Raw genomic sequence first — 12,161 nt, 5'->3', positions numbered from 1 at the left:
AACGTTTTTGTGTTGTTTTGGTTTTATTTGTTTGTTTGTCCTGAATAAAAATATTCAGCATAAAGTAAGAAAAAGATCTAAGCTCATGGCTAGAGATGGAACACAGTTGGTAGAATGCTTGCCTAGCCTGCAGAAACCCTGGGATGGATCCTCAGCACCACATAAGCTGGCATGGTGGTACATACCTGTATTTCCAGCACCCAGGAGGATCAGAAGTTCAAGGTCAGCCTCAACTACAGAGTAAGTCTAAGGCCAACATGGTCTACATGATATTCTGTGTCAAAAAAAAATTAAATTCTGGTGTGAAAAGATGTGTTCTTCTGGAGGGACTGGGTTCAGTTCCCAGCACCCACATAGGACTTCTCACAACTGCCTCTAAGTCTAGCTACAGGGGATCCAATACCCTCTTCTGAATTCTGCAGGCCATGCATGTGGTGTACACTCATGCAGACAGACACAGAATAAATAAAATAAAAACAAAATGATTTTTTTCCTGTTTTTATGAGACAAGGTCTCACTATACAGTCCTGGTTGCTGTGTGACTCTATGTCTGCCTCCTGAGTACTGGGATTACAGGCATGTACCAGCACATTGGGCCCTAAAATGAAGGTTAAAAAGCAAAACAAAACTTAAACTTATCCAGGAATCATCTCTCCTGCAACATACAAAGTCTTCACAATATCTTGGCCACATTTACCTCCTCAAAGTATCTATACTGACATTTTTCAAATAAATCTTAAACCTACATCCTTATTATTATTTTATAAAGTCCTCATGTTCTTACTTTTCATACTTCCATCTAGGCTCACATTGCTGATGAATCATTTAGTATTTTATATAATGAGGTCTGCTGATGGCAAATTCTTAGGTTTTCTTTCCTTTAATAATCTGAAAATCTTTTGCCATCATCTTTTGGCTCCTCAATGAAAATGTATTTTATTTTCATATGTAATAAGCCAATACAGAAAATAACCCCAATTCCAAAGAGCTTTGTCAAATGTAGTTTACTTGATCCCAAAGACTATAACCAGGTTGAAAAGAGTAGACACTCTGGTGATACTGGGGCTTTGCTTAGTAGCTCAGTTTCCTAATAGATCATCATGTCGTTCCTTTGTATTAAAATCCTCAGCAGAAAAATAATAACAATAACAATAATAATAATAATGTTTCCAAGGTCAGAGTTGAGGGATTACCTCTGAAAGGGGATAGAGGTAGGGAATTCTTTTTATGTTGCTAGCATACATGCGATGTTACAAATTACATCATGTCTGGGAATCTGTGTTTAGCAAGTTCATTCTGAGGAGTTCTTATGATCTAACACTTTAATTGTGCATCACAGACCTGTGCTGTGCCACAGGGCCTCAGAGGACCACAATTTTACCCAAATGGTTCCACCACCCATATGCTCACCATGTCTACTGCAACTCCAGGTACAGATGACATGACTCTGTTCACAGTGACTATGAGGAACATCTTTCAGGCACAAGAGCTCACGTGAAACAAACATTTGGCAAAGAAGTGATGGGGAATGTCCTTTTGTGTATGTTTATCTTATTGGTTGTTGAATAAAGCACTGTTCAGGCAATGAGGAAGCAGGATAGGTGGGACTAGGAGTCAAGGAGGATTCTGGGAAATGTAGTAAAGATAAATCTTGTGATCTACTGGCAAGAGAGGGCGCTTACCACCAGCGTCCTCCATAAGTCTTATGATTGTGGTTGATAATTAAGACTGAGCTAGCAGATAAGAAATCCTAGTCAATTGGCCAGTAGCATTGTAAACTAATATAAGACTCTGTGTGTTATTCTGAGCACCCACGTGGTGGCGGGGCTCGGGTGGATGGAGTAAAGACTTGTTACAAAATGGTGTCAGGAGTGGGATCACCCCACTCTCCGAGGTTCCTAGAGGAAGCCGTGAACCTGCTGCCACAGCCTGCGCTGTTGAGCTGCTGCACGGCTTTGGAGCAGATTCCGTAAACTCACGCTGTCCTGTGCTCTTGGGGTTGGACTCAGCATTCCTGAGACGGCCTGCAGCCCTCGAGAGTTCTAGGGTTAGGATTCTGAGCTCTCACCTCTGAATGCTTCCTTCCCTCAACTAGTCAAGCAGAGGCAGAACCTGGGCAGCTGGCGGTACGAACTTCCATGTAAACTTCATAAAAGGGATTTTGGAAGCAAAAGAACAGAGACAAGCACAACTTCTTGGTAGCAGCATTTTCTCAGGTGATTTCTGTTTTGCTAGAGACAAGCAGAGACTCCAGTGGTTCCTTTGAGAGAGGTTTCCTTACTCAACATAAATGTAAAAACCACATGGGTCTTTTTAAGAAGCCTGGCTAGCTCAGTCGGTAGAGCATGAGACTCTTAGTCTCAGGGTCACGGGTTCATGCCCCATACAGCTGGCAGTGGCAGTGACCACATCTCCAAGCTGGCCGCCTGCTGCTTGATTGCAGCATAGACCAAGATGGTAAGCACAGCTCTCGATGCTGGTACCAAACATAACCCCACCATCTTGGAAAGACAGTGCCTAAGAAAGCTGCCACTTTAATTTTGGCGGTGTTGTTTAACAGTTAAAAGACTGCATGGCCAGACAAAGGTAAAGATTTACAATAAAGACAGATACAGATGAAGAAAAACCTCGAAAGGTTTACACTGTGTTAAAAAATATATGTAGGCTTGTGAGAGAAAAAGAAACAGGAGGAAATAGAGTACCTGGGTGTGGTGGCACATGCCTTTAATCCCGGCACTCCAGAAGCAGAGGCAGGCAGATTTCCACAGAGAAACCCTGTCTCAGGAAAAAAGAAACAAAAGGAAGTAAAAGAAATAGAATAATAAAAAAGGCCTTGTAAAGATGGAAAATACAAGTCTGGATACTATATGCTATATTGTTGTCTTTAAATTGTTTGATTGCCAAGGAAGGAGCAACAACTGCTAAGAAACATTTGATTATCAGTGCTGCTAAATTAACCCAACTTACACATTTTAAAAATGCTTTGACTTCAAAATTTAAGTCTAAGGACAGGCTACTTGGGAAAAGAATTTCTGATTGTGTTTTCACAGAAAATGAAAAGCTGTGGATTCCTTCCAGACTAACATGGTTTGATCAAGCAAGACCCCCTGAAGCAATAGCCCAACTGGATCCTGCATCCAAAACAGCTGAGATGATACAGTCATAGATGACTATGGCCAGGATTTCTGTATTTTATCATGATCACCATAGTATGGACATCGCCCCCATCCAGCAGGAAGCAGTTTGGAATGAACGACACCTAAATTTCCAAATATTGCTTATAAATGTTTTCATTTAAATGGGGTTGGTTATAAATGGTAATGATCACAATCAATCTCTTTTTAAAGGAAAAAAAAGGAATAGGATATGGAGATGAATACTTTATATTGGTATGGATTTTCATTTATTGATACAAATTTAAGGTCAATTTTGTGATATGCATAATTAAATACAGATTATATAGTCACCTATAATAGTCACAACCTACAGTTAGGTTGGTTAGGTTTTCTAGATATACAGAGATGTATTTGAGATGGATATTTTCCAAACCTTTCAAAGGCCTACAGAATACATGGCATTTAAATGGTTTAGGGTTTTTCTTGACAGTGAGACACAACTGCTCCTGGCACACCAATTACATCAGAAAGGAGGATGGGCATCGAAGAAAATAGTTATGGAGTTTGCCTTCAACATGGCAAGATTAGCCATTTGGGCAAGAAACTGCTCTTGCCTGGACTGTTTCTGTATAAACTGAACATGCAAGACCACAAGAAAGTGACTGCTGAACTTACAAAACAAGATGAACAGTCCTGAAGGATTCCTGCTGAAATGCCAGACACACTGTGGCCTATGGGCTGAAGATGGATGCCCCAACGTTACAGAGGAACTTTGGGTGATTGTCCAGGTAGTGAGATGTCTCTGGATAGAGTTGAAGACAGATAGTTATGGTTATAGTTTTCTTCAGTTATTATAAAACATAAGTGACCCTTCTTTTTATTTAGACAGAAAAGAGGAGATAATGGGGAATGTCATTCTGTGTATGTTATCTTATTGGTTGTTGAATAAAGCACTGTTTGGCCAATGAGGAAGCAGGATAGGTGGGACTAGGAGTCAAGGAGGATTCTGGGAAATGTTGTAAAGATAAGTCTTGTGATCCAGACAGGAAGTGACGTAGCATCAAATTTAGAATATAAGCAAGGGCAAGAAGGAATTCGTCCCTTTTCTCTTCCTCTTCCTCCTGCTCTCTGCTCTGGAGTCTCCATGTGAGCCCAGGAAGACAGGACACCTTCTGCCGGTGTCCTCCATAAGATAAGTCTTATGATTATGGTTGATAATTAAGACTGAGCTAGCAGATGAGAAATCCTAGTCTTTGGCCAAGCAGCATTTGTACCTAATATAAGTCTCTGTATTTTATTTGTGGTCCTAACGCGGCTATTGGAACTGGGGCTGCTCGGCAGAAAGATTTATTGTTACATAATGATGGAGTAAAGACTTATCGTTATAAAAAAGTGTCTCAGAAATGAAGGAGAAGCATTATTTGAGTGAGTGACAGCATATGCCATCACTTCATGTGACATGTCTCCCCTAATATCTATCAGATCAGTGGCAATGTGGTGGAGATTTATATTTTATTTCATGTTTGCTCATATGCATTGAAACATGAACACAGTTTCAATAGCTAATGAGATGGGGCTGGTGGGATAAGTGTGTAAGTGCACTTGCCTCCAAACCTGACCACTACCCCCCCCACACACACAGTTCCTCAGTATATGCACCATGGCATATGCATGCACATTTATACACACACACACACACACACACACACACACACACACTGGGTACATAAATGCAATTCAAAAAGTTTAAAAGTGGCTAATAAATACATAAATAAGCAGTAGTCAGCTTTTTAAAATCATAAGAACAAGGTTATTAATTGAGCCATGATTATATAGAATGAACACTGTTCCTTGCTGGCAAATTTTTGTCAGATTATGGATTTCCCCAAAGATTTTAATAAACAGGGTTGGGAAAAGGGAAAGATAAAAACAAAACAACGGGAGGCAGAGACAGGCGGATCTCTGGGAGTTCGAGGCCAGCCTGGTCTCTAGAGCGAGTGCCAGGACAGCCTCCAAAGCTACACAGAGAAGCCCTGTCTCGAAAAAACAAACAACAACAAAAACCAAAAAAACCAAAACCTTGTAGTTTGAAAATTAAGTTTCAACTATAAGAAACAAAGCTGTATATAAGGGGTAAGTAGGGAAAGATAAGCAAAAAATGACCAGTAAATTTTTTTTTCTGGTCTGAACAAGTGGCTGGCATTGTGCACTGAGGTGAAAGCCCCAGGGAGAGGGACAGAATTCGACACTGGTGGCACACTGTGGCTTGCAGATACTTACAAGACAGTGAATTACTGGATATTCAATGTGACATTATGAGAAGCACCCAGAGTTCAAAAGAGAAATTTGAGATTGTGACATGCATGGTCGTGAATACCATGGGAACAGACAAATACTTAGGGATGATGTGTAGACAAGGAAGAGAGCCCAAGCAAGGAAACTGAACAGGTGATGGAGTTGAGGCAGTGGATCCCTGGAGGCTGACAGATATTCTCAGAACTCCCATCATGCCTTGCTTCCTCCCAGATCCCACCTCCCAACTCTGTGTGTCCACTCTACTACAGGGGCTTTAACGTTTTTTCTATACATATCTGTTGTTTTCTGAACCTTGGAAGTAAGTTGCAGATATGATGCCATCTTAGCCCCCAATATGTATCTTACATAAGAAAAAACAAACTAAGAGCATTTTCTTAGTCTCATCAGGCAGTTGGCATATATCCGATACAATGCAATACAACACAGACCATATTCACATTTTTCCAATCTGATTATCCTAACTGTGTCTTTGATAGCAAGAAACACCCAGCTGCTATATTTTTCTCAGGTCAAGGATTTTAGGATCGACAGAGTAGCACTTCTCAAATGTTCTCTTGCTTTGAGGATTTCAGCCAAGGTAGGCTGGTAACTGAAGATGTAAGGTCCTTGGGAGACTAAAGAGCTGTGAGTTACTGAGCAAAACTAATCTAAGCTTGGTTGAAGAGCATGGGGTGTGGGAGAAGTCTATTCTCTGAGTTGGAAGTTTCTGCAGGGACAGCAGCAGCCAGTGGAGAAGCTGTGGGTATCAGTGAGACAGACAGACAGGTGGTACCAGGAGCAGGAACCTGGGGCGGCGGGGGGGGGGGGGAGGAGACACTACAGGACATCAAGAATCAAAGCAGAGGCAATCTCAATGTCTTCCAGCATGGAGAGGTGATTGTAACTGGCCTAAAGGTCTCCCCACTGGTCCCCATTCTACCTATTTCTGTCAGAGCCATAGACAAGGTGACCAGGCAGCAATCGCTGCCCTTTCCTAACACCCTTTGCCATGACAAATCCACTGACCTTTGCTGGAGCTCTGTGCAGTTCTGGATGCCTGGGGGAATCAGAATACAAACTGGGTGTTAATGGTGTTAAGGGCTTATTGTTAATGTTGTCACATGTGACAATGGCATACAGAAACTTTTTTTGAGATTTTAATTTCTAATTTATGTGCTTGAGTGTTTGCTTGAATGTATGTCTATACACCCTGTACAGTACCTGTAGAAACCAGAAGAGGGTATAGGATCCCCTGGGACTGGAGTTGCAAATGATTGCGAATCACCTCGTGGGTGCTGGGAATTGAACTCAGGTTTCTTGCAAGAGCAGTGGGTGCTCTTAATGGCTGAGTCATCTTTCCAGCACTCTCCCTTTAGGAGAGATTCTCTCTTGGTATCTGGGGCTTTGGAACAGTGAGGAATAGAGGAAGAGAAAGTGGAGCAGGGTAGCATCTCAGAGACAGTCAATGAAAATAGCTCATTTCAGGCCCTACAGGGACAGACAGCCATGAGAACCACTACATAGGTATATAGAAAGCCTCTCCAGAAGGCCCTTTTCTGAGACCTGTGATCTTGAAAAGTCACATCCTCAGGTCCTTGTCACTTTATTCTCTAGTCTGTGCTGGTTATCCACACACAGCATGAGCCTCAAAGGAAGTCCCTTGCCCAAACACAGGACTAAGATGTCAGATTAGAAACCTCATTGAGGAGCCTTGGTGAAAGAGAACTGTGAACAGCAGACACAGCCTCTGTCCCTGAAAGAGACAACCATCACGTAAATGAATTTAGAAAGCCAGGACATCTCTGTGGGGAAACAGGCAGGAGCTGCTGGGAAATGGATTGGGTTCAGTCTCAACAAGTGTCTCTGGCAAGCACAGAGCTTCGGGAACAGTTGGACAGTTGACGACTGGATCCAAGAGCAGAAGACATTGAATCAGAGCTTGGTAGGTATGCCTGACTTCACCTTCTTACTACCACCAAACCACAACACCCCACTACCACCACCCCATTCCTGCCACACACACAAAGACACCAGGGAAAACCAATGGAAGAGCTTCAGCAAAGCCTGGAACCTGGCTGGTCCAACTGTCTCTACGCCTCCATGGTCAGGGAGCAAGGGGGTGAAGAGTGACTTTGGGAGGTTGGGCAGGCTGAGTGGAGACTGTAGCAAGGGCTACCTCCACCTTCTCCCCAGTGGTATTACTAAAACAGAGATAGCATCAAGAAGGTAACAGATGCACACGGCTCAGTTCAGCACAGTCGTACCAAAAACCACAACCCAAAGTTAATTGGCATCACAACCACTTGTAATTCCAGGGGATTCCTCTTCTGGATTCTGTGGGCACTGTACCCACATGACATTCAGTCACCCAAATACGTACATATATAGAAATGAAAATAATAAATCTTTTCTTAAAAAGATTTTGGCTGCTGTGGGCTGATGCTGGCCCTGAGTCTCACCTCTTCTTGAGCTCCTGATCTGCCTGCTGATGCTGGGAGCAGCCTTATTTCAGGGACCTCAGACCTGTCACCCTCAACATTCTATCACAGCTCCTCCCAAGAAGCCTCTTGAAATGTTAGGCATGAGCAGCAATGGTGATCCCACTGACCTGTCACAGTTCTTTGTGTGAGCCTAGAGACTCTCAATCCCCCAGGACTCCTGGCTGCACCACACTGCCATTTTAAACAGCTTTTAAGTCTCCCATGTGGTTTGAATTGTAATTCACTGTCAGTGCAGGAGAGCATGGCGAGCAGCCCCGACAGGCTCACACCACCTGCAACAGGGTTTCTCCTTCCCATCATCTTGACAGCAGGGAGCTGTTACAATTCAGACAACACTCTTCGTTTGAAAGGAAAATTACGGTTTTTCAGAATGCAGCTGGTGTGTGAGTGAATAGGATGAAGACTCTCTGAAGCATCCCCCCTCATTTTATGATATGAAAATAATAAAATGAAGTCTCAGCATGTGACTCTTACTTAAAAGGACATCCAAAAGCCGCAGAGCACAAAGGCGAAGAAAGCATTCTGGTCCACAGTAATAATCTTAATAACAAAGCAAAGAAGAGCAAGTCATTTCAGACTGATTTCTCCTCCATTGGGAGAGTTAACTTTGTTATTGCTGCAAAACCCGTTTGCAAATGAGCTCTTCAGTGTCCCAGTTAACATCTGTTCTTTCCTTACAATACTTTTCAGTTTGCCAGTTATGCAAGGGAAACCCGCAGTGGACTCTCCTCAAGGGAACTTAGCTAAGTGTTTTCCACAGGGGAGAGACTGCATCTCATGAATCACTCCAAAACTTCCCAGGCAAAGGAAACAGATTTTTCCCCCTGAATGTGAAAAACACAGAAGGTAGACAGAATCGGCAGAAAGCACTGTTGGCCAGTAGTCCACCTGACTTCACGTCAGTCACTCGGGCTTCACCAGGTCACTGACTTCCAGGAAAACCTTCACACACCCTACCCACCCTGGAACTGAGACATCCCTGTGCCTTGTATGTATTTTCTTTCCTCTGTCACCCAGTGGCTCTGGTGTGCCAGCCCTTGGAAGAGACAAACTTGATCTGTGGTGTTTGCCCATCTCTGTGATGTAGCTGTCTCCACCACTCTGTATTCCAGACTGCCAATGTGATGGCACTGACTAGTGAGAAAGGGGAGAAATACCGAATTGCATTTGAGTCATATTTCCATCGCAATGAATACAAATAACAGCAAGAATACAAATAACAGTGAAACAACTGTGAGGTTTTGGGGGCTGCCCCATTTGCTTTATTTTGATACAGGGCCTCGCTGTGTCTTTCTGCATGGTCTGGCACTTGCTATGTAGAACAGGCTGGCCATGAACTCACAGAGCCATCAGCCTCTGCCCATGAGTACTGGGATTAAGTTTTTGAGTTTGAGTATGTATTTGCTTGATTTTTTTTTTTTTTTGAGGCAGGATCTTCATATAGCCCAGGATAACCTGGAACATCTGATCCTCTTCCTTCCGCTTCCTGATTGCTGTGGGCTGTCTGGTTTTATGCAGTGCTGGGGATTGAACTCAGGGTTTCATGTATGTTACATAGGTACTTTACCAACAGAATTACAAATAGCCTCTGTTTGTAACATTTTTAAATCATAGACTTACACAATTTGATCAAACTGGTGACCGTGCTTAATAATATCTCCCAAGACTCTTGAATAATAAGCAATCCATTCTTGTGGGCCAGGACTAGCCAGTTTTGGCATATCACTGCTCTCTGGGGACCTCCAGGTAAAACTACACATACTAGGCACCTGCCTAATCTTGCCTTCACAAAAAAACCTTATCAGTTCTCCAGTCACCCAAAGTCCCTGACTCTCCCATTACAAGATATCAGCACTCTGTCTATGTAGGGGATTCTGGGAGTGCCACTGAGGACCAGCCCAAGACAGCAGCATTGTAGCTTGCTCTATTGGTTGGTCCCATCTGCCCTCAGGGCTATCATCCCTGCCAAGTCCAGATGGTCCTATTGTACCATCAGCTTTCTCTGCACAGCCTCCCTCCCCACTTCCACACTCACTCCCCTCTCCCTGTTTGACAGGGTTAATGCAACTCCCTGGCACCTCCTCCGTCCATGGGATGCAAAGCCAGCAAATCTAAGAAGAGCCAAGAAAACCAGGTGCTAAATCATGCAAGGTCAGGCTTCCCGGCAGCTTCCAGCCACCTTGTGTCTCAGCCAGCCTTCCCTTTTCTAAGCCATATACATCCCCCATGGTTTGCACTGTTGTACCACACAATCTCAAGGATGGATGGAGCCTTCCAGACATTGAGCCTGAACCACAGTCTGCTCCAGAAGACGTCGGCCCTGCCCCCCAACCCCTGCATCTCTTTCTCCCAGCTGTAAGCTGCAGCCTGCCAGCTTTTATCCCTTGGCACTCAGCCACGATCCCGGGAAGGCACTGCTTCTGATTGCTCACAGTGGGGGAAACGAGAGCAAGGTTTCCAAAGAAAGCCAGGCCTGCGGCAAAGTGTTTCACATTCAAGATTGGGTTTATTGGTCACATTTACAGCTGACAGATTTAGTAAGATGTGGTGGCTGTGTCTAGCGTCACACAAGGTTATCTGGTTTGAACCCGATCTGACTCAAATTGGCACCATTCACTTTAGTCCCTGTCATCTTCCACAGGTGTACCCAAGAGCTAGAAGTGCAAGTGGTTGCTGTGGTGTTAACCTAACCAGTGCAGGGAGAATGAAGTGTGTTACCTTCAGAGACTGCACTCAGCTTCCCCTGAGAGAAGGGGGGCTAACTATGTTGAAGATACTCTCTTTGAAAGCCACCATCATTTAAGGTGAAATGTTGACAGGATGGCTGCCTGCAGGAGCACGAATGGATATGACTTGTTCCAGGGAATGGAGACAAATACCACATGGAAGAAAAGTAATGGAGATTCCCCTGTGGTTTGCGAGAACAGTGTTCTCTGTGTTGCTATCCCTGCATTGCTGCAGTCTCTGAGGCGCGCACGAACACACACACACACACACACACACACACACACACACACACACACACACACACTCCATTAAATGTTGCTGTGTGTAGAAATGGAGGAGGGAATGAAACTTTACACCCTAATGGATACAGTGAGGGGACAAAGACAACACTATTGCTTAAAATGAGGTAGCAGGAGCTTGGGACCAGGAGGTGCTGCCAGAACACGAGTCCCACACCCACATGGTGCTGAGGCAGCTGGCTCATTGACATCGAAGTACTTGACCAGCTCCTCAGAATGGAAAGGGTAGAGGGTGGGACTGCAGACAGTGCTGTCTGTGTGGAGGAACAGAGTCACCTCTGGCAGTATGCTAGGTCCAGCCTTGCTGGTGGCTGGCGCAGTCCCTGGTTTCTGGAACTCAGATATGCGTTACAAGATGGGGAAAACACTCATCTCCAACCTGGCTCTCTGGGGGTGACCTTTCTAATGTTACATTGGAGTCTCAGAGTTTATGGAGGTTACCAAATGGGTTGGAAGGCTAGTTTTGTGGCAGTCCTATGTAAAACAATCTTTTGTTTTGTTGTTGTTTTGTTTTTTGGTTTTTCGAGACAGGGTTTCTCTGTGTAGCTTTGGAGCCTATCCTAGCACTCGCTCTGGAGACCAGGCTGGCCTCAAACTCACAGAGATTCACCTACCTCTGCCTCCCGAGTGCTGGCATTAAAGGCGTGCGCTACCAACGCCCGGAGAACAATCTTTTTGTACACTGTGAATATGCATTGCTCTCATTGGTTTAATAAAGGGCTAAATGGCCAATAGCTAGGAAGGAAGAGGTTAGGTAGGCCTTGTGGACAGGAAGAGAGTGAGGTGATGAAGAAGGGCGGAGTCTCAAGGAGACTCAGAAGGTGAACATGCCGTGCTGAAAAAGGGTACCGCTATGTGGTAGAACGTAGGTAAGAAATATGGGTTAATTTAAGTTGTAAGAGCTTGTTAGTAATAAGCCTAATCTATCAACTGAGCATTTATAATTAAAAGTCTCTGTGTGGTTATTTGGGAGCTTGCTGGTGGGACAGGAGAGGAGGTGCCAGGGTTCATAGATTTGGAACAGTGACTGGCCTTGTTGGAGGAAAGGGTTAGAACAGTTTGTTTTCAAGGATGGCCCTTCAGCGAAAAACTTTCTGTGGTGCTTTGAATGAGATGTTCCTCCATCAGTCTCAGGCATTAGAACACTTGGTCCCCTGTTGGTAGGTGTTTGGGTATGCTTGGGCAGTGTGGCTTTGTTGGGGGAAGCGTGTCACTGGGAGTGT

Source organism: Cricetulus griseus, chromosome 2 (genome assembly GCF_003668045.3).
Source record: "Cricetulus griseus strain 17A/GY chromosome 2, alternate assembly CriGri-PICRH-1.0, whole genome shotgun sequence".
Classification (NCBI taxonomy): Eukaryota; Metazoa; Chordata; class Mammalia; order Rodentia; family Cricetidae; genus Cricetulus; species Cricetulus griseus.
Note: the sequence above shows the minus strand (reverse complement) of the source record.